Source organism: Falco peregrinus, chromosome 15 (assembly GCF_023634155.1).
Source record: "Falco peregrinus isolate bFalPer1 chromosome 15, bFalPer1.pri, whole genome shotgun sequence".
NCBI classification, from domain to species: domain Eukaryota; kingdom Metazoa; phylum Chordata; class Aves; order Falconiformes; family Falconidae; genus Falco; species Falco peregrinus.
In genome coordinates this window covers 6398208-6417939 of record NC_073735.1, presented here as the reverse complement: position 1 = coordinate 6417939, position 19732 = coordinate 6398208, and the positions used below count along the sequence as shown (strand labels likewise).

At 44.1% G+C, this 19732-nt stretch overlaps 1 long non-coding RNA gene across 2 annotated transcripts in view; it reads right to left on the bottom strand.

Annotated features, from left to right (window-relative positions):
- LOC114012860 (uncharacterized) overlaps window positions 1-4472 on the bottom strand; it is a 52895-nt gene extending 48423 nt beyond the window's left edge. For both annotated transcript variants that reach the window (XR_003555576.2, XR_003555578.2), the window contains exon 1: window positions 4371-4472. This is a non-coding gene — a long non-coding RNA (uncharacterized LOC114012860). The remainder of the gene's footprint in view (window positions 1-4370) is intronic.
- Between the last annotated feature and the right edge of the window lie 15260 nt (window positions 4473-19732).

Here is a 19732-nt window from a genome sequence, read left to right as displayed (position 1 = left end):
CACTGAGAGCGGAGACAATCATGCAGAAGCAGCACAGGGAGATGGAGAAATACAGGGCAAGAAGAGAGAAACTCCAGGGAAGACATGAGCACAGGCCTGGGGTAGTATGGACAACGCAGCTGCAATATCTTGATGTAAATTACATCAGGGACTTCACTGTGCTTTGTACCAGCAGCTCTCCAAAGAGCCACACATTTAGCACTTGCTTTCCCACGGGCATTTGCTGACTTTCCCTTAACTCATTGGACCAATTAAGTTTTATGAAAATATAATTAGCGACAGTTCAGAACAAAAACAGAGGGTGTGACAATAAAGGTGAGGCAGGATCAGTTGAGGCAGATGGACAATCTCTCCTATGGGTTTGCTCCCTGTCAGGGGAAGGGTTAGCTACTGGGGAGCAGACGTAAAAAAAAATATAAATAAGTTACAACCACCAAAAAAATATTACTCGGAGAAACACCAATCAACAAAGAAGCCCTCAAAGAAAAAGGAGGGGAAAAATTTTTTTTTAAAAATTTAAAGTCTGTTCTTGGCATCTTTGTGGCTTATGGCTTGTCTATGCAATGGTTAGGTTGGTCCTCCAGCTTGCAAGGGCAGGCACTGATCTGCTTGCTGGCTGCGGGAAGGAGGAGGGGGCAGGCTGCCTGCAGGTGACCTGCTAACCTCAATTTTAATTAGGCTTGGCAAGACAACAAACAGAGCAGGTTTCCCTTCTGAATGCTGAGCAATCCACAGCAGCAGTGCTGCAGAGTACAGCACAGAGGAACAAACATAGTTCTGCTGAGGAACCTTCAAGCACATCCCTTACAGGAGGCAATATTCCTGGTGTTACCCACTGGAAGAAAATTAGAGCCATCAATAGCCTTCCATGGTGCCACCTGGAAGAGGACAGTGCTGCACCGTGTGTGAGCACCTCCGGCTGAGCAGCCCGCTCGTGCCTCCCCTGCCGCTGCCTTTATCAAATACTCCCAGCACTGACTGTCAGCATTTATGTAACAGTTTATCTTACGCAAATTGAACTGTCGGCTCTCATTTGCGAGTAGTCAATAAAGAATTAAAAAGGATGCTGCAGACATGGTTTGACCATTTTCTTGACATCTGCAGGTGCATCACTAGCAGGTTTTTAGATGCACACTCCAGATGCACAGGCGCACGCTTACCCAGGAGGGCAAGCTTAATGCACATCGAGCAGAATTTTGACGTTCCAGAACATTCTGTTCTCATTGGCACTGATAAGAAGGCATCTCTACATGCTTTGTGCTCTCACCTATAGTGCACCCATCTACTAGGCTTCATGGGGACTGCTAATGGGGATCAGAGAGGTGAACCTTCCTGCTCTCCTGTGGGCACTCAATAGGATCACCCTTGCTTCATGGAACACCAGGTTCCTATCAAAGCACACTCCTTCTATGAGGGGAAAGAAAAAAAAACAACCCCTCAGAGTTTTTCCAATCCATTCTATGATCTGTCAGACTTCCTATTTTAAGACTGTTTAAAAAATGTCCTAATATCTTCCAATCACTTCTATTTCTAGTCCTTTACAAATGATGTTTCAATACAAACTTAAGTGTATTTAGCCTTGGTTTTCAAAAGGAGTTTCAGAGAAGTAAACACAGAATGTTAATGAAATCCCGGTCTTCCAGACACCTAGGTGTCTTAGAAGCCAATCCTGAGCTGTAAAATCCTCTATAGCTTCTTGCTTTGATATAACTTAATAAAAACAAGACTTGCTTCTCCCATTCAGGTGTGATAGAATTGTATTTGTTTCATCAGAAGGGAGTAAGACAATATTGAGACTAAGTAAAAACACCTGAATCTGATCGTAAATTACCGAGGAATCAGTTGGTTTGGTGATAACACGCAGTGGCTCAGAATGAATTTGTGTGAAGTCTGCAGCAAACCCTGGGTACATGTCTTAGTATTTTCAGCTTTTCCCAATTTCATCTGCGACGGGAAGTAAAAGTCATGGTATAAGCAGAAGGTGGGGGAAAAAAAAAAGCAAACCAGCCTTGCTAGAGAGGCTCATCTAACATGAACTATAAGCTTTGAGAATCCCAGAGCAACGAGAAGGTATTACTGCTCACACGTTATCTGAGACTTGCTACTTAACCTGTGCACGCCTGCCTCCCTGGGAGAGCTCCTCGGGGCAAACCACAGCTGGGTAATTCAACGGCGTGTGTAATGGGACCAGGATGGGGTTTATCCAGAGAACGAGCCCAGCTGTAGGAGCTACAGCAACTTTTAGACATTCTCTGATCTTTAACCGAAGCATCTGGAGTAGATACAGCAAAGCAAAGCATCCACATCGCTGTGAATCTAAGGGCAGGCTGAAGTGGGTTCGGAGCTTTTACTAAAGATGGTCCCATCAGCAGCCTGATGTTCCTCTGGCGAGTGAAAAAAAGGGCACAACAGCTCGGCAGCTCCTGGTCCCAGCTGGAAACGTGCGCCCTGGAAGACCCGTGCTGGCTCAGCTGACCAACTGCCAGTTCCTAAAGAGAATGGAGCACGTCCAGAAACACCCAGGGATTCTGTTTTCCCTCAAAAGGGCAGACAGGAACAGTGAAACGATTCTGCAAGGCTAGCAGGACATCAGACACACACAGTTGCTTTCTTAAAAAAAAAAAAAAAAAAAAAGCAGCAAGAAAGCAGCTGTATAAATCCTGTTGGATCAGCATCTATGTTTTTCCCCAAGTTGTAGTCAACTGATTTCAGGTGCCATCATCAAACAGGAGAATATTTGGTAATCCACAGACCCACTGCCAGGCTTTGTCTGGTCAAATGCTTTTGAAATTCAGTGAAATTGGCTTCTTTCCGTTTCCTCTGTTCTCCTCCCAATTGCTAATGGCAGGAAAACTCCTGCACGCTCCTGCTAGAAGCTGTGTCATCACACACATGTACAAGTACACAAACACTGAGATAAACCCCGTAACACGGTGAGAAGAGCTGGTTTCCTGACACAATCTTACCTTCTTGCTTGTGTATTTCCAAGGACAGTACTCCTCTCAGCCTCAGACTTTTCATTGTTGAAAACCTTAATCCCTAAAATTATAAACCTTGCAGCTTCATTTGCAGAAAATTGATTTCTTTTATCTTCAGCTTTATTGCATGGAAAACTACGAACAAAACCCTCTGAAGCCAGCGGGTGGGGTTTGCAAGCACCTACTGCCTTGCACCGGCGGCAGCTGTGCAATTACAAATGTACTGGGTCCAAAATACTTGCAAAGAAAGTTTCTAAGTTTCTTCTTGTTTGGCATAAAAATTTGATTTAAAAAAAACTTAAAATATTTTGATCCTTTGGGATTGTTTGTTTTGGGGTTTTTTTTGTGGGGGGGTGTTGTTTGGTTTGCTTTTTGGTTTTGGGGGGTTTTTTTGTTTAGTTTTGGGGTTTTTTGGGGGGGAGGCAGGGGTTGTCAGTAGAAATTCCAAATTTTTATCACCTCCCAGCAAAGGTAGATGCACGGCACTGCTGCTGTTCTGAAATGCCTTTGGCTGCTGGTGACAGCGCTGCCTCCGTTTCCCTGGCACAACGAGGCCTCCGTCCCTCAAGCCTCCAGGTACCAGTGCAATAATAAAAACAACTGGAAATGAGTTTGTTGAGCTCATTCCAGAAAATAAGTGTTACCCGGTAACTACAAAGCTATAGAATGCAGTATGTTCTGAAATCAGTTTCCTTGAACCCACACCTAATATTCTCCACAGCCGGTCTTTATTAAACATTGGAAGCTAAACCAAGCCTCCTTTATGCACACAAATGCCAAACCCCAATTTTTAGCCAATTACTGGAGAAATCTTTTTGGCAGCATATGGGGTAACCAGTGGGCTATGCATCTGGTGCCTAGATTATTGGTTTGGTTAGATCAAAGCATGAGTAATTTTTAAATTTCCACATCATCATACAGAGAAAGAGACATATTGAACATTGCGTTTGACAATGCAGGTCCACTCCTGCTACTGACTTTCTGAATTGTAACCCTCTTTGGAGGATTTATGTTTCTATTACCTGCTTTTACTTTTTCATTATCAACTGCTGAGTAACGCAATATTGCAAAACAAATAAATTCAGTTATGACTCCCAATAAAATAAAAATTGTTTATACATCTGAGAAATGCTTTCTGTTCCTACAGCCTCTTACAGCAGATCTCAAAGCACTTCACAAAAAAAAATCAAGATTTGGATTACATGCAAATGTGGTTTAGTTGCCTGGTATCTTTGCTGTCTAGTCAAACTGGAACAACGATGCACAGCTATGAAAATCCTGCAGAGACTTAAACTCATTTAATGTCATTTCAGCTTATTCCTACAAACACAACGTAAATTGCTATCAGACAAACCTTAAAACAACAGCAGATACTGTCAGACAGGTACTCACTCTATAAACCTTGGAGCCAGTTGGAAAAACTTCATTGCTTCTGCATTTTTTTTGGAGGTAGCAGCCTGTTAGTCTGTCGGTGGGGCAGTTTATGTAACTCTGCCTATAGTGCTGCAGGCAGAATCAGCTGGTGTGGCTTAAACTGATTAAATTGATGACCCGAGCTCACACAGCTTTTTTTTGTTGTTGTTGTTGTTGTTGGTTTTTTTTTTTTTTCCTGAAGCAGGTTAAGGAGTGCTGGCACACACCACTTTGCCTGCAGATCTGAAGGATTTCGCCGCTGCCCCCCATGTGGCATTGGGTACCTGCCGTGGTGATGTAGCTGCCGCAGGGATGGCTCTCCCTGGAGAGGTTTGGTCGTAGCCTTGCTGGGTGAAGCGCCGTAAACCAAGTTTAAACCAGTACCAATGCTGGGCACAACTGGAGCTTGTTTCACGGAACTGGTGCAATGGTTTCCAGCAACCCCCCCATCTCACAGCTTCCTGCGGAAGGGCACTCGGTAGATGAAGTTGTCCTGGAGGCAGACAGATGGTACATGTATTTATGTGAGAGCTTAGATGGGTCTTCACTTTTGTGCTAGCCCCTCTACAAAGAACTGAGTTGCATCCAGAATTATTACTTATTTTTTTAGCAAATGTGAAAACAGGGAGTGACTTGTCTAGGCTACCTTAGTCTGTCAGAGGCCAAAATGCAGCCAAGATGCCCTCAGCTGAACGTTCCTCCTTGCCATGCTTCCACTGAGTGAGCTGAAGCCAACGCCTCTGGCCAATATATCACCTTTGACTCCGTGGCAGTTTGATCCAAAAGAAACAGGAGTGATGCTACATATTGATCCCAAAAGTGAGTAGGAAATGCTCCAGGTCTTGTCAGCAAGCATGGGATAATAAAAGAAGATTATGGCAAAGTCCTTAAGGGATCATGCTGAAGATTATTTCTCTGAACCAATTAAGCATACAAATTAATTTCCTGAGGGGATAATGTTTTATTAGCAAACAGCTTTTGTAGAGACCCTGGAGTTTGCCTTGCTTGTGGTTTTTTTGGTTTGTGTTGGGGTTTTTTTTCCCAAATTTGTTGCGGACGCTGCCATCACCCTAGGGAAAATATTTGCTTAGTCAGACTGTGTTTTTCTGAAGTAGCTCTTCAGTAATTTTGCTAGAAGTAGATGAAATATAAGTTATCTGACAAGGAAGATTCACAGCCAAAACTTAATAAGTGACTCCTAATGCAAGAATGAGCTGGTAGTTGCATATTAATTAATTAAACCTGACTCTAACAGGGCATGTTTCACCAGGACTTCTTAGGTGCTTTGCAAAGTGTATTAACTTCTTACAGATGAACAAAAACAGCATGGAGAAGAAAAAGAAGCTCCATGGTCAAAAGAACTTACCTGTCTAGGAGCATGCACGGTGTCTGATGCTCTCTAATTAGCACCTAACACCAGATGCTCTGGCTTGTCAGCCTGACACCAGGGCCATGTATGAGGACATGCAAATGTTGGACTTATGCAACACGCTAATTGCTGAAAGACTGTCCATGGAGAGTCAGCTCGAGGCCTTGGCTCCTTCCTATCCACTGCAAAGATACGCAGAGTATCAGGGTGATGCCAGCGGTCCTGCTTCTTGCATCCTCTTGATGCTCATCCAGCGTTTGGGGAGCATATTCACATTGGGCACTATCTTTAGTTCCCAGTCCCCAAGGAAACCTGCAGGAACTGTAGGATGATGGTGAACTCACCCTGGAAGATGAGGGTGCAGGTACTTAAAGGTACTTATTTATTTTCTTGTAATAAATGCATTGTGGATTTAAGCTTGGAACTGTGCCCAAAGCTCACAGTTCTTGTTATTTCTCTCTGCTTGACTTAACTCGCCTTTTAACAGGAGCAGAAGAAAAAGGTAAAAACACGTTACAACATAGATACGTACAACATCAAGTGTCGGTGTGCCTTAAATTTAGGAGCACTTTCCTTCCTTCAGATTTCCAGGATGCTGGCTCCTCTCCGGAAACACTGAGCTGAACAACCCACCCCTGACCTCAGCAGTCCCCTCCTCACCGAGAAGAACCAGAAACAGTTGGAAAAAAACCCTAAAAAGCACAAAAATAAAAAAACATGGCATGGAAGTATAATGCGGTATGGAGGAACTGGAGGCGCCGTTAGCCTATCTGCTAGCATCTAAATCTAGAAGTCCAGAAAGAATGAAAGAAACACCTTAAACGCCTTCTCTGGGGAACCTAAGCCAATTCTTCTGGCTTCTAGCCAAGGCTCTTTCAGCTGTACTCCTTGGCTCCCTGTGTGGCTGGATGCAAGCCACAATTTTCTAGACTTAATCCACAGCTAGATGCCTCATTTCCTCTGTTGCTAAACATAGAAACCATCCACAGATCTTCAAGGGATGATAACAGGAGGTTCAAGCGCTCTGTCTTTTCATAAGGGAAAGCTGTCTGCCTCAGATCCCGGGGCTTCTGTGTTCCAAACCCATTTTTGATTCTAGCCTTGGGAGAAATTTACTTTTTACGTGCCTGAGCTTCAACCTAGGTCAAATCGGTAGGACAAACAATCTGCAGGCTGCGGGAGGTATGAAGAGAAGCCAAGTCTCCTGCGAACCTCGTCAGAAATATCAGGAGCTGGCAACAGCAGCATGCTAAAGCAAAGCGATGCTTTATTCTCCGGACTAAAAGCGTTTGCCTTAGCAGACTGCAGGCTATCTCCTGTAAATGCTGTAAGAGGCGAGAATGTTAATAAGCCTAACTTGTCCTGTTCGGGTTTTCTTCTTTCCCTCTGTCCTACACCTCAGGTTGATATTAACCTGTATTCACAGGCCCTTTCCAGGCGGATCTGAACTCTCACAAGGTTCCCAAAAAGCCATGAGCAACCAAACTCGGCATTAAGAGCCTCAGGCTGAGCCCATAAAAGAATGGGAAGGACACCTCTTCCACTTCACAGGGGCTAGGTCCCTGGGACCATATATAGGAGTGGTGCGGGGTGATTACAGTTTTAGTTTACGAGACGGTATTTAGCTAAAAGGACCTTTTTGAGTCATTTCTATGAATGACTGCCTCCAGCAGCGCCTTTCTGGGAAGCTCTTTCCCCAGTGGGGATGTGCTCATCAGCAGGCTGATCTGTTACAGATGAACAAGCACTCAGTCAAACAGCTCCAGCTGAACTGCGAACTCTAATTGGAAAGTCACCAACGAAAAGAACAGGAGGAAAAAAAAATGTCTTCACTTGATTTTAGCCTAAGTGATGTTTTTCTGTAAATTGCACTAAATGAGGAATTGATAACAAGATTCTGCAGGCTTAATGAAATGACAGTGAGGGATCTATACATGTGTCTCCAAGCATAACAGCCAACCCCTTCTCTGGAGCAGAGTGAGAATGTGATTTGGCATATTTTTAGACCGCAAGTTTATTTTTATGGAATGGTTAGCATGGGTCAGCAGCATGCATGCAGACTATAATAACAACAGGAATAATAGGAGAAGTTGCTTCTCTTTTGAAACCCCTGGATAAATGTGTCCTTGTTTCCAGTATTGTTCCCCGTGTGCTAATCTTTGCATGCAGTAGGGACAGATGCATGTTGCTCATCAGCCCAATAAAACTTTTCCATTCTGCTAACTTCCCATAAGCCGTTACATAGGCAGAGGCATTATTCCTGCAATTGATTTGTAGCTTCAACAGCATAAAAGAAAAGACGAGCTTTAGTGAAAAGAGATGAGAGAAAGGATCCAACACTTTGTGTGCTGGCTGGAGCAGCTTTGTTGCCTCGGCTGTGAGATACAAGGAGTGATGATGCGAATGGGCTTGAGAGGAAAACCTTCTGTGTTCAGCAGCTCTTAGTAGCCTTTGGCCACCTGCTGTGGACAGCCTTGGAATGGAATTCAAGAGATGCAGAGGTGTTAGGTTTTATTCTGAAGGTTAGTGACTTCTCCCTCCAAAATTTGGTACCAGATTCAATCAGATACTATAAAATCACTATGAGTTCTGCATTCGGAAAGGATCCATTCTTACTTATTTGGAATCCCATAATGATCTATTAATACTCTTATGAAAAAAATGTTTTATGGAAAAGGTGAAACCCTCAATGAATTTCCATAATACTGGCCACGGTAGATGTAACCCTTGTGAACAGAGTCCCTTTTGTCACGGTGGGGTTCTCAGTCACTGGGCAGGATGGAGTTCTTGTGTGAATACGGTGAAATGAATGTGATGTGTCCTTATAAACACATGCCTCCAGGATGCTATTGGTGATTTTTATTTTTTTTTAATGCAAACGTGTTTGCTGGCAGACACGTTGTGACAGATGCCTGCTTTAACCTTTGGACTCTAGACACATGGAATCCTCTGTATCTACATTTATCCGTTTGTGGTTTTTTTTTAGTAGCCCTCTGCACTGCCAGAATTGTAAGAGTATTAAGCCTTACTCACTGTTGTTCGGTTTGCTGACTTGCCCTCATTTCTAGAAAGAATTGAACCAGATCATAGGAGCAGAAATGACACCGGTAATAAAACCATCCCTGTTTTGCAGCAAGATCTAGGAACAAAACTCCCTGGCTGAAGCCTTGTTCATAGAGCTGCTGTTCATTTCGATGCCTGAGCATGCTGAAGCCTGCAAACAAAAAGCAAGAGGGACCGAGTCCTGTGCGGGGGGCTGCCAGCGTTGGTACACACACAAACTGGGAGCTGGGGGTGTCCAGCTCCCCCAGTGTCTTGTTGGCTTGGGAGAAGACTGGAGCTGGGATAGTCAATAGCCGCAGTGCATATGCGTGCTGCATTTCAGCTCCAGAAAAATACAGCCCTTGTTTATTGTTGTAGTTATAATAGTTTGCCATTTAGATGGGCCTGTATAAAATTTATACCCATTTAATATCTTTTTTATTGTGCAGTTAATCACAAGGCAGAATAAAAAGGGAGAGTGCCTGAAAGGCCTCTATTTCACTGGTGTAATAGAGCACTTGTGGGGGGAGCCAGCGAGCGTTCGTTAATAATTTATTTTAGGAAGATGTCTTAGATTTGAGGATTTCTGATGGTGGGAATTTCTGAAGAACAGGGCTCTTCATGAATAAATTTCTTTGGCAAGGAAATAGACCTCAGCCTGAGTGTTGGGTGAGGGACTTTACTTTCTTAGGAATTGGCCATCCTGCTCATCGAGGTCATCCCTGGGACCAGCCTTGTCCTTTCTCTGTGGTCTGCTCCTGCTCTTTGACACCAGTTTCATACCCCAGGTCATGTTTTCGATTCTTCATATGTTCTTCCTCCATCTGTTGCCACCTACCTCAAGCCAACTCTAACTCCCCGTGACACACATTGAAACAGTTGATGTTTGCAGCGCAGCCCCGTTCCTGTCCTAGAGCCTCACCAGCCTGAGTCCTCGCTCACTCAGCCTCCTTCAAACGGGCACGAAGAGCAATGTCTCCAACCTATTTCTTCCCCTGGCTCCTAAGTTGTAGTGTAACCACCGAAACATCCTTTCTCCTGAGGGTTATCTCGCCTTTTCGCTCTTCCCATGGTGTGGGGAACTGCTGTGTTGACTGTGGCCGTTGCTCCCTGTAGGACAGGAACGGTACGTGGTTATGGGCTGTTGGTGAAGGAATATCACTGCTCTTCTTAGAGATGCTCTTCTTAGGGGCATCATTGAGCCGGGAGCAGAGTTCAAGGTGTTGATCCCAGTGTGATATTATGCCCAGACTGTCCAGCTGAGCGGCTCCTGAGCTGTGACCCGCAGGTGCTACACCGAGTCCTCAAATTCAGATCACTTTCATTGCATTACTGCATTAACATTTTAGCAATAACAATTTGCCGTAATCTGGAAGCCGTGGTGAAGGCTGTCTTTTCAGTACAATCATGAGACCACAACATTTGACGTTGTCTGCTTCGCTCCAGCAAGACAACGCTGAGATTAAGGAATTATTTTGAACCTCCTCTCGGCCCCAGAGAGAATCAAAGAAACCCACGTTGACAGGGAATTTCAAACACCATGCAAATAAGCGCTGAGAACGAGAAAAGCACCAGCCTGACTTTTTTGGGGAGCTAGAAATAAGTCACTACTGAGGTTTTACACTTACACCTGTGATAAACGTGGCAGTAATTTTTTATTATCTTCTTTATTTCAGCGGGGAAGCTCTGCACAAGTGTCAATAAAAATAAAACATATATAAATCATGGAAATAGTGCCTTTGAGCAGATGTGTGTGGTAGGAAATAAGGAAGCATTTGGGATAGAAAGTGAAAAGCGCAGCATTTAATGCACTTAGCTTTCTAATAGCATTTCTGGATTTTTTTAAGACACAGCTTTGCCCATCTCATTTTAATTTGGTTCTGTGCCCAAATTTTTAATGCTGACATGGCCTCCACCACAGAACAAATGAGCGGCCGCAGTGACTTACACTCACAACAGCTCTGTGTCAAAGTGACATGTCATCCAACTTAGAGATCAAATATATGTACCCCAAGATCTTAATTTCATCAAATTTCAAAAATCCATTTCTGTGCCACATTCAGCACTAGCACTGCAGAAAAAAAAAACACCTTTAGGTTGTTCTTTTCCATCTGGAGGTAGGAACAGATGTATGGTTTGTAACCATATAATCACGTCCTCAATCTTGCACTAGACCACCGTTCTATTTACCAGATTAATGTTCCACCTTTCAAGAACTTGTAGGATTTGTTTCCTTTTTTTTTTTTTTTTTACTGGTGCTGCTAGTGCGGGACTGGTCAGGTGTCTTTACTCCTGGTTGCCACAGAACTTCCATCTAGGAGGAATTGCTATTGGTATCTCCAGCTGGGAAGGGCTAAGCAGTACCTGAGGGGTGCCCCGTGCACCCTAAAGTACAACCTTAACATCAAAGCAGCCAGGTGGAAACCTCTGTGGGAATTGCCAGCATTTCCATTTGAGAAAAGTGATGTTTAGCAGGGGATTGGACTTGACAGAATAAAAGGCCCCTCTGGTTCTCCGTTCCCGTGGTAGGAAAGAACATGACATAAAGCAATAACCTATAAATTAGATGCCCAAAGTTTTCTGTTAGGTGCTGGTCACTGTTCATTGCACCGGTGCAAGTACCTCTTTCAGAGTGCAAACCAATCTGGAAGAAAACTACAGTAATGATTTGCACTTTCCTCATTCCCATCCTCTGCTTTTTGTATCAGATGCCTTTTTAATTAGAATTCTGTGATAATGAAGTTTTGCTTAGGGTAAATTGATTTTGCTATTAAAAAGTTACTCTAAGGTAACTGTGATTTGAAACAGTAATAGGTGTGGAAGACCAAAGCAAAAAAAAAAAAAAAAAGATCTGAATGTAATCATGTGAGGGGTTTACATTAGAACTTAAATTTTATGTCCAGTATTGTAGCTTTGGAAGATGTGCTGCCCATACCTCAGCCTGAAAAGGACCTGCCTCGGCACACGGCATGTCGTGAACGACCTCCAGGGCTTAGAACTTCTGCACGTAGGAAGTGACACCTGAAATCTAGGACAGAACTTCTCCTCGGTATCAATTCAAACTGCATGTTAATAACACCCTAAAGGATCCAGCTCCTCTCCGGGAAGGCACACGGGTCCTGCCCAAGGGCAAGGTGCAGGGCCAGCTCAGCACCCAGGGCGTAGCTGGGACCTCCATGTGCCTTCCCTGCCTGGCTTTGGACGCAAGTTTTGGTCAGCTCAGGGGAGTAACTCCTGTGTTCTCTCTGATGTGCTGGTGGAGCAGTAAACGTCACAAGACCTGTGCTGCCTTTTTCTTTTTTTAAAAAAGAAAGATTCATGGACTGACTATTTCCTTGCTTCACCCCATTAACTCCCTAACTGCCCAGCAAACCAGAAAGAGAATAACATCACTTACTCTTGCTGATGTTAACAGGAAAGATGTGATGTTGGCAAATAATAAATACTTTCCATTTGCGAGTTTGCTTTTGCATGTAGATTAATGGGTTGTGAGTTTAAATTATGTATTTCTAATGTACTTTTCACCAAAGACATAAAAATGCTTTAAGGGAATGAATCTTCAGCGGCCCCAACATTGTGTGTGGAGGCAGCAGCAGACATCCCTTCCTTGCTAAATGCTTTACTTGGGTAGCAGGGGTGATCAGATTCTGCTGATCAAGAAGAAATAATGCAGGATTAAAGCTCATCTTGCAAAGCCACTACCTTTAAAATCCTGGGTATTTCATGGAAGGGCGAGTGCTTAGTTCTCATTCTCCCTTCCTCGAACAGAAGGTGCATTTCAGCCAGCATCGCAGTGCAGATCACCAGTATGCGTCGGAAGGACATCCTGCACTCCTTTCCGAGGAAACTGAACAGGAAAACGTGCATCCCATGGTATGTGGCAGAGCCCACTGGGCATTCCGTTACTGTGACCATACTAGAACTGGCCTGTGGAAAAGCCATCAGAGCTTATAACAGGGATATTGGGTCCTCACCACTAGTTGTTGCATGCCATAGAGCCTCGGCTCTTGGGCTGCACTACGTGCCGACACAGCCATGGCCAAAGGCTCTTCCCTGGCTCAGGCTCTTCTAAACACATCCCTTTGATGTTTCTCAAGCTGGCAACAGTCAGCTAGGGATGGGGCCCAGGGTCCTTACACACCAAGCGTGCATAATCCGGCAGTTTCCTACTACCCACTGCTCCTTTCTGAAGGACAGTAAGGTGAATCTTCCATATGGACACCCTAAATACAACCGTCACACACACACACAAAAATATCCCCAACTCTGTAACTAAGGCCACAATAACATGTATTTCAGCTCCTCCCAACTCATCCTGGTCATTCTGATTTAGTCTTTCTGATGTATATTCCTATCCCACCCACAAGCACATACCTTGATTCTGGAAATCGATGCTTTAAACTGGAAAGACGTCATTTATCTCCACAGCATTGTGGCATATCCCTTGTAAAGATTCCAATAGATCTGTAAGCCCCAGAGTTTATTGGTATAGATGGCCACATAACTGAAGTATTATCTTAGCAGCAACTGCTTCAGGAATATAGATGGATTTTTGCGCAATGAAATTGTATGATCAATCATAGCATTGAGCTGCAGAAAGCAAAGCCCTGATGATATATCTCTGCCATTAGAAAGGCATTTTAAACAGTTGCTTTCTATCTTGAGTGTCATGAGTCTGGAAATCCTGACGCAAGTGCTTTCCTAGTTCAGCCAGATGAGGGGTGATGGGGGCTTGTTCTGATGGGGGCACCGTTTGCTTGGGCGGTGTGGGGCTCCCTGCACAAGTGTGCACAACACAGAAAAGTATATTTTCGGTTAGACTTAATTGAGCCCTTGCTGCTTGTGGGTAGAAGACTTAAACCCAGAAACTGGTCCAAAGGAAATGACGTGCTTCAGTTTGAGTTCCCTCATCACGCTTCAGCTCCAACGGTAGATGCTGGTGTTCTGCACCCAGTCCCAGCTTACTAATTTCTGTTTGAGACAGGCAGGGAACCAGAGTGCCTTAAGTAGCTGGTTTTCCCCTGCCTCTTACGTTCTCAGATGCTCAAGTGCTACAGAAGCCTTCAAAAGATATGGCTTCTATCGATCATGGCAAAAGTATTTTTGTCTAAAGCTCTTAAACTCCTTATGAGCATCAATGACAAAATCTTGGTCTATACAAGCCCACGCCTGGCTCATGGAATGAAGGCACGTCCATCTGTCCCTGCACAGGCTGCCTTCGGTCCCTCTGCCCTGAACCTTGCTGCCTCTCCATCTCCTGGAAATGTCAATCCAAATTGCCCTGGCAGGGTGAATCCCACGAGAAATCACGCTTTTCATCAGCGAAATGTGAACCTTTCAGGACTCAAAACCTGAATAATTCCCCACTTCCTCAGGCCAAAATTTCCACATGAGGAGCAGAGAGCTGTAAAGCAACGGAAAAATGGTGGCATTTTGTAATGCAGCATCTACTCAAGAAAATACGTGAAAAATGTGATAAAAGAAGCCTCATTTTGATGACATATCCAGAGCAGCCAGGTTAGAGGCAATCCAAAAGAGAATACCCTGCCATCTAGCACTAATATCCCAGAAAAAAATAACCGCTCTTCCTTTCAATGGCTGGCACTTGATTTTAATAGGCCCAGAGCACATAAAAGCTCCCACAGAGATGAGGCAGACATATTTAGATCAGTCAAACAGAACACTTTCCCATCCCTTCCCCCGACCCTATAGGAGTACATTTATGGTCTAATATATTATTGACGAGGCTGACTTTTATAAAAGTGCTCTGGCATAAGTGGTTATAAATGTGTATCGTCTGCTCTGTATAATCCATTAACTCATTAAAATAATTGTCTTAATTTGATTGTTAAAGTGATTAATAGGGCAAGTGTTAAAGGAAATTAATACTCCAAACTGAAGCATAACTGCAGCCGAAAAATAACACCGCTGAAATGATGTGGTAACAAGGTGCAGGCTTGTGGTTAATGAGCCTTGGGAAGTTAAATATGGACCGGGGTGGGGAAGGCAGGAGGAAGACGATTCCTGGGTGAAGGATGCCTGGGATGGCTGTGTGACCTGAACCCGGCGCCCTCCAACCAGCTCAGGTGGTCGCCCAAGCACAATCAGACCGTGGGCTCTGCTGCCTGTGCCCATAAGTCATCCTAGCTGGGAAGGAAACACCAACACGGATTTAATCTCCTCTGATGTGGGGGAGTAACAAGCTAGGGACTATTTAGAGAAACCAGATGTATCCAAATTCACGGGGCTGGGTGGGAGGCTCCAAGGGTGCTGGGAGAAGTGGCCAGCGTGACAGGAAGGCTAAAGGACAAGAGGAAGATGCAATGTAGTAAGGTTTTCACACTGTCTCTGGCAGCATTTTGTTTAGAAGCTGAGGATGGACCTCAGGGATGGGCTGATGGTTGGGTCAGAATCGGGCTGGCTCACCAGGCTGAAGGTTAATGGTCACTGATCGGTGCCTGGGAACCCGTATTAAGGCCCGTGCTGCGTGTTCAGCAGAGACCTGGCTGATGGCAAAGAGTATTAATTGCAGGAAAGGTGAGGGTGAGAACAGACTAGGGATGCGGCTGACCATCAGCCCAAAGGGACTATCCCTACAGCGTCACTTGTGGAACCAGACTCTGAAGATTGCGACAGGTTGTTTATCAAACACCTCATGCCTGCTGGTTACAAAAGATTTCCACCCTTTACAGATCACTTTCTTTTACACAGGGCGTTCTACTGCTTTTAAATGTCACACCCGAGGCCAGGCATGGTATTTTATCATGAAATACATGATCTCCCATGCATCTGCTAACAGAGTGCCTTCAATTTCGTCTCTCATTTCTGGGGTTTAAGTGTACATTTAGATGGAAAAGAAAGTAAAATAAAGAGTCAACTTGAAAAGCAGCTCTTTCCCAGGAAAGCATCCCCTTCTTTTAATTCAGGGTCTAACCTACTCCTCCAGTAAATTCTGCTCATTTTCACAGGCTCACAATAGCAGTGACTTTATGCTTAACGTTCTATTTGATCCGTGTAAAATGATAAAATATTAAACATATACTCTTTTAAAAATCCCCCCCTAGATAACTGGTTGCCAATCAGTTTCTTCAGCAAATCCATGACAGTGACAGAGATGAGTTCCTTGCAGAAATTACTCTTTCACGTATATTAGATTTTGGAAGGATGCCACAGCCTCTTGCGCTGAGTAACTGAGTTATACAGTGTGTACTGCAATATCACACCATATATAGTAACACTGAAGAATGTCAAACAGCCATTTATTACTGAGATAATAGAAATCAGAGCTGTTTTCTCCCTGTGTGAGATACTCATTTACTGCTCGCTCTCCTCCACTGCCATTACACTCACACCTCCCTTTCCAGCTAAGCAATCATTCATATTAAGGCTTACATGCCATCTTTATTTGGGAATAGTTCATACCCAAGCGCAGAAATCAAGGGAACTATTCAGCTATAGATGTAACAAGCGCTGGGAAAGTCTCTTTCAGTGGCAAAAGCGAAATTGCAGTAGGGGGGAAGAGCAGTGGAAGAGGCTGGATTGTTGAGCTCAAGCAAAGAGCTGGGAACCAGCTTCGCATGCGCCTCCCTTCAGCAGTACTTTGCACCTGGGTACTGGGCAGACTGGTACGATTGCCCACGTGTCAGTGACTCCTCCTTGCAGCCGAGGTCCCAGCAATGAAGAGGGAGCTCGTGCCACTCCCTGATCTTCCTTCCCATCTCTTCGCCCCAAGTGAGCGAGCGTTAAGGGCAGCTGGAGGTGATATTCAGCTGCAAGGCACCCCACTGTTCCCCAAAAGAGTGCAGGAGAAACCCTGGACTGTGCAAAGTCAGGGATGGGAGAGCTAAACTCAGTGACCTTGCACCACCCGCAGACCTCTGCAGGCTAGACAGATTTCCATTGGGATGAATGAGGCCAAGCCCTAATCCGTTTATGGCTTAAAGAGGCCAGGAAGGGGCAGCGAAGCTGGATCAGAGAGTTTAGAAAATTTGCAGCTCTGCGTGTTACACCTGCATCAGGTTTGGCACCAGCGCCAGAGAGGAAAGGTTTGTCCCTGGAAAACTCTCCGTAACAGCCTCTGTAGGCTGCCAAGCACCTTCTCTAAAGCAGCTGGTCCTGGCTGCTGCTGCTGGAAATGGACCATTTGACCAGGCAGTGTTCTGGTCTGTCCCACTCCGGTAATTGCTTGGTCCTGAGGGACGGAAGAGTCATTTTCTGGGCCACTGAGTGAAAACTGGGGAACCTTGCCCTGGCAGAGCTCAGTCCCCGTGCCCCTTGGCTGACGAACTACAGAGCAGTGGCATCGTTAACACTGATGTACGGAGCATGAAACGATCCACCTCTGCCAGCTCTGTGAGTTTTCACACGTGAAAACGGTTTTGATTGTTTCTTTATTTGATTCTGGGTGAAATTTACCCTTTTCTTTTTGCCTTTTTCCAAGCTTTGGAAGAGAGCACTTACCCTCTTGGCAATACTGTGAATTCATGCTGAAAAGTCACTTCACATTTTTCATAGCAGAGCCAGCTTTCACACGGTAGTGGTCTTTTTGCAGTCATGTCAACTCCGGCATTTGTATCTATGGGGAAAAAAAAATCATTGCTGAAATGCAAATCCTTTCACGTTTTCTGTCTTCAGCGAGGGTTTTTTCTTCTTTACCTGTTCTGCTCCTCTGACACCACTTCCCACATTTCATCACTTATGCAATCTAGAAATTGTCCTTCTGCTCATGCCAGCGTTGGTAGATCTGATGCTAAGAAGAGGAAGGTTTAATACCTGCTCTTGGTTAATTTGTAGGAGATATGGAAATGAGCAGACAAAACCCTGTGACTGAAGGATCACTGAATATTACCATAAGCAGTAAATTCTTAGGAAATTAGGTATGAATACAGCTGTAAGAGGTAAAGTTTCTGGAATAGAAAAGAAAGGCTCACTCTGGAGCTCTATGCAGTTTGCTTTCAATTCCATTTATAGTTATTTCTTGTTTTTATATCCTGTTTTATTGAAATCCATTTCTTACTTTAATGTTTTTTGACTTGGGGATAGATATTTTTGCCTTAAGCATATGAATGAAATGCCACATTGTAAAGTGCCAGTTAAAATTATCAATGCAAATACTGCAGTCATAGTTTTATGAGTCTCTCGATATTTTTTCCCCGTAAGTGTTTCTGGGTTAAGAGTATTTATTTTGCTTAGTACAAAGAGAAACTCATGCCTCATAATTTGATTAGTATGTCAAAAGGCAGCTACCGGTTTTGCACCTGTCTCGATGCCATTCTGCTGTTTACTTGCTGCTTGGATTTTCTCTCATTAGCTTATTTCCAGGGAGGTTTGTGATGGATTAATCAGTCTTAGAGATTAAAATGCTCTAGTTGACCCTTGGATAAAAAAGTAGGGAAAAGCAGAGCCTATTTCTCCTTGGCATGTAGACCATGACACCTACGTGGTAGACCTGGTGCCTTTAGCAGAGGAAGTTTAAATGGCTCTTCCATTCTTTGTGTCAGTTGAACCTGCCGCTGCCGGGCACATGTAGCTAGGCACTGAGTGAAGAGTACAAAAAGGACAAAAAAATCCCAATCAGCCCAAGGATGTCAGGCTGAGTCCTCCAAAGCCACTAAGCAGACCTCACACCGTAACAGCGAGGTGCAGCACTGGAATCCTTCTGCACTGACAGCCATAAACTCCCTGAGCTGGAGCAGGACTGTGTACCTCAGCATCGCAAGGATGCCTGCAGATGGTTTGAAGGGATTTCCCTGCGCTAGTGTCAAGGGAGTCGCGTACAGAAGGTGTCTCCTTTGACAGGGACAAATTGAAGGTAGTCTTCTTCTCTAAGGGACTGGAATGGTTGGCAGAAAGGGCCCTGCAATAGGGTTGAGATCTGTAGCTATAAACTGTAAGGTACAGCTGTAATAACAGGAAGAAAGCAGGAGAGATTTCTTGAAAGGAATTGAAAAAAACGTAGGATCAATAGACCATTCACTCTGCAATGCAACTTTGCATGTTTTGGATATAACTCCCCGTGACTGCAGTGTTGCATTGCTATCCTTTTCCCAAATCGCTGTAATAGAATGCAGAAAGTACACATTTCTTCTTGTCCATCTCATTGTCTAAGGTTTAAAAGGGTAGAACAATAAAGGTATGAAAATAAATATTCGATTAATTTAATGTTTTGAGAGGTTGCTCTACACAGATAAGTCCTAACAGGGCGGACCGTGGTTTTGCGGCCCTGGGCAAATGGAGCAGAAAATATTGCGCAGCTCACAGCCTACAAACACCCGTGAACCCTAAAGCAATTAAAGATTTCATCACTCAGTTTGGACAAGCCCATTTGAACAAGTATATTGGATTTGAAAGGAAAAACTGAGAATAAGAGAAAAGCAGTGAACCATGGGCAAGAATGAAAGACAGCAAAAAGGGAGAACGATTCTACTTATTCATGTAAGGTCCCAACTAGACACCAAGATCCTCTTGCTATAAGCTTTATGTAAATATATAGATAGAGCATGAGTGAGTTACGGTAGTATAATGTTTACAGGCATTTTCTCTAGTTAATCAGACCATAGAAAACAGTGCAAAGGGAGACAAGAAAGGGGGAAAGAAAACAGTTCTGAGCTCGTCAGTGTCTGAATACTTTCATGAGCGCCATACAGACAAATCCAATACACTGAAGGTGGGTATTGCCTATTTAACAACACATGTAAATAAACCAGATATGTCCCTGGCCAAAATTCAAAGTGCAGGCAAGAAGTACAGTCTGTTTATTCTCCCCCGAGAGCAGTCATTCAGTCCAGCTATTGCTGTGACTGGGCAGGCAGAACTGGTCCCAGCAAACTTGCAGGAATTGTCACTAAATCTGTGTTTTTCTTGGGGAACACTTAGATGAAAATGAAGATTTAAAATTGTCATCTTTTTTCTTTTTGCAAATTTGGCCTGC